Genomic DNA, 3,998 nt, shown 5'->3' with positions numbered 1-3,998 from the left:
TTTTTTTTTTTTTTTTTTTTTTATTAGCCTTCGACATTTATATCATTATAGCTCAACAATTAATTATTAAACTTAAAAACTACTATTTACAATAAAAAAGAAAAATAATATAGAACAGAAAGAAAATCTTAAATACTACAGAGATAAATACAATACTAAATAACAAATCCAGATGAATGAATAAAGGAGATTAGATTATTGATAACGGCGGGGGGTTTTGAATTCAGGATATTAAAACTATTAATAGGAGAGATATTAAGGGAGCAAAGGAAATTGAAAAAAAGTAAGCGATCCTGTTGTAGGGCTGGGCAATCAGTTAATAGATGACTAAAATTGCACGGGACTTCGTCATTATGTTTGGGGCAAAATGGAGATTGGTTAAGGGACATTTTGTAGGAATGGTAAGGTAAACAATTATGGCCGGATCTGAGGCGGGAGAAAGAAATAATATGGAAGCGAGTGAGGGGGAGATTGAGAAACCAAGGATATTTTGGTATGACTGGTACTATGGACTTGTGCCATTTAGCAAGAGAAGATTTAGACCATTTATTTTGCCATGCTTTATAGATTGTGAAGTGAATAGAGGGAAGGAGGTCTGAGGCGGGAATTTTAAGAATGGGTGTTCGGTTGAAGGCATTAGTGAGTTTAGCTAGTTGATCAGCAATCTCATTACAAGCGATTCCGGTGTGACTCGGACACCATAAGAATTCAACGTTAATATTAACTAAGTAAAGGCTGTAAATTAAATCTTTAAGTTTTAATGTTAGAAAGGATCTACTTTTTTTGAAGGGTGCTGAGTAAAGGGAGGATAGGACTGATAAGGAGTCGGAGACGATTAGGACATTTGGAGTATTGAGCGATCTGGTGAGTTCAAGGGCTGAAGATATAGCATAACACTCCGTGGTAAAGGAGCAAGCCTCTGGAGGGAGATTATCTGAGTAATTGATGTGTAGGGAGGGTATAAAAAAGGAGAAGCCGGCGGAGTTAGAATAAACTGAGCCATCAGTGAATATGAGGCAATAGTTGGCAAAACGAGAGGAGGTGATTTCGTTAAAAATATTATTTACTAGTGTAGTAGGAAAGGATTGTAATTGAGGCTTGCTATAAGGGAGAAACTGGTTAAGGTGAATCTTTGGTAAATGTATTAGAGCTTGAAATGGGACGTCATATAAAGGTAGACGTTTGGTAGAGGTAATTATGGAATTTAAGTAAGGGATCAAAGTAGTAGATACGGAGGCAAGAAGAGGAAGTGATTTGGGTACATATCGCCAGAGCGTACTGAGCGAATGAAAGCAACGGAATATTGGATCGTTAGGGTTGGATAACTGTTTTAAAAGGAATTTATAGGCTAGAGAGCGAGAGCGAATTTCAATGGGAGGACATACACATTCTACTTCCAAGCTTATGTTGGGAGTGGAGTATACTGCACCTATAATTGTGCGTAGGCAATTGGAAAGTAAAGAGTTAAGTTTTTTCCTGTGAACAGCGGAAGCAGAGGAGTATAAAAAGGAACCATAGTCTACTTTAGATCGGATGAGAGATTTAAATATGAGAAGGAGTGAGGAAGGGTGGGAGCCCCACCAGGTACCTGCAATGGAGCGTAGAAGATTGGACCAGCGTGATATGGAAGAGTTGAGGTATTTAAAGTGGGGCAACCAACGGAGTTTTTGGTCGAGTTTGAGACCAAGATATGTAACACAGTCAGAGAAAGGTAAACTTACACCGTCTAAAGAAATTTGAGGAGATTGTAGGATGTGTTTTCTAGTAAATATAATAGCTTTGCTTTTTTCCGGGGCAGACTCAAAAAAGGAGAACTGGAGAGAAGAGGAAAGGATCTGGAGTGCGTTATTAATATTTGCTTCAGTAACCTGAAGTGAGCTATGCGAGGAGAAGATGACTATGTCATCAGCGTAAAATAAGCTAGAAAAATTATCAGAAGTGAGCGATTTGCTTATATCTGCAGTGTAAATGTTGAATAGGATAGGACTAAGGCAGCTACCTTGAGGAAGACCTTTATAAGTAACACGTTGGTGAGCGGGTCCAAACGGTGAGTTAAAGTGAAGGAAGCGGCATTTAAATAAAGAAAAAATAAATTTACACATTGGTACAGGAATTTTGATGGAAAGTAGTCGAGAAACAAGTAGAGGAATGTTAACGGAGTCAAAAGCACCCCGAACGTCAACAAAAGCAGCTGTAGTAAATTGTCGATTACAGAATGAGTGGTATACGGAGCCAACAAAGGAAGATAAGCATTCCATTGTGCCTAGACCGCGACGAAAACCAAACATGTTATTTGGTAATAGAGAATTGGATTCTAGATACCAATCTAGACGGGTTTTCAACATAAACTCTGTTAATTTACAGAGGGAAGATGAAAGGGCAATAGGACGATATTTGTTAGTAGCTGCGCCACTTTTAGGAACAGGTATGACTTTGAAGTTTTTCCAGGACTGGGGAATGATATTGTTCATCCATAAATCGTTTAAAATAGTTAAAAGGATGTCAAATGCTTTTATTGGAAGGTGTTTAAAAAAAAGAGGAGAGATATTGTCTAAACCAGCAGCATTAGATCTCCTAGAAGAGATAGCTAAGGAGAGCTCTTGGCGACTAAAAGGAGAGATAAGGAATTCACTACTATAATCATTTGATACATTAGCAGAAAAATTTAATTCTATTTCATTGTATGTAGGAACATATGGAGGTGCGATTTTATCGCAAAAATTGTCGAACCAGACGTTGTTGGTGGTGGGAGTGGGACGATTTGAAAAGTTTTTGAATTTTTTGGCTAATTTCCAAAATTCAGATATGGGTGTTGATGGATGTAGGTTACTACACATTTTTAACCATGAGTTTTTTTTTTCGTTTTTTAAAATTTTTTTTGTATTGGATTTCGACTTTTGATAATTGATGTAGTCATGGAGAGAACCTGACGATCTATATTTTTTGAAGTGAAAGGAGCGTGTTTTAACTGCAATTGTGCAAGATGGGTTCCACCAAGGAGGAGAAGGACCAAAATTTTTTTTCTTTGAATGCTTAAGTGGAATTGAAAGTTTTGCCGCTCTCAGCAAAATATTGACGAAATTATTATAATTATCTGTAGGGGAAGTGGATGGAGACCAAGATTCAATTAGAGTAGAGACAATTAAAGAGAAAGAGGTCCAATCAGCTAAATCTAAATTAAACCTTGAATTATCTGGAATATTTGGAGAAGAGTTATTGTTAGAGTGTTGTGGATCATTAGTGAGTTGTATGGAGATGTTGGTAATTATAGGAAAGTGATCACTACCGTGAGGGTCATCTAAAACGTACCAAGTGGAGGACAAGGAAATATTGGGAGAACATATTGTTAGGTCAACAGCAGTATCAGGGAAAGGTGGTCTATTGGCTCTGGTCGGATAACCTGTATTAAGGATACAAAAATTATGCTGAGCAATGGTAGTATGAATAATATTGCCTCTATGGTTGGATATTTGTGACCCCCAAGCAGAGTGATGACCATTAAAGTCTCCTGCAATTATGGAGTTGTTAGAGAGTAGTTTGAAAATTTCGGAAAAAACTTGAGTTGATGGATTGGCTGAAGGAGGTATATAAATAGACCATAATTGAAGGTTGTTATTGTTTGGCATTAATACATTAATGCCAACTAAGTCTATAGAAAAAGAGCCAAGCATTTGTCTAATGTCATTATTAAGAGTTATGGAGCGGAATTGGATTGAGGAATGAGATAGAATGGCGACACCACCATAACCATCTTGTCGATCAGACCGGACTGTGTTGTAATTTGGAAGAAGAAAATGTTTATTTGGAAGTAGCCAAGTTTCAGAGAGTAAGGCGATTTGGCATTTATTTTGATGAATTAGGTAAGAAAGGTCCTGTGTTCTAGATAAGATACTTCTTATATTCCATTGTAGAATATTAAACATGTAGTTTTAATGGTAATAAGGAGAAAGAAAAAAATAAAAAATAATAAAAAAAGATTGTTGAAAAATGTATACAGA

The sequence above is a fragment of the Daktulosphaira vitifoliae genome, unplaced genomic scaffold (genome assembly GCF_025091365.1).
Source record: "Daktulosphaira vitifoliae isolate Bord-2020 unplaced genomic scaffold, ASM2509136v1 Scaffold_74, whole genome shotgun sequence".
Lineage (NCBI taxonomy): Eukaryota > Metazoa > Arthropoda > Insecta > Hemiptera > Phylloxeridae > Daktulosphaira > Daktulosphaira vitifoliae.
This window is presented reverse-complemented; position numbering follows the sequence as displayed.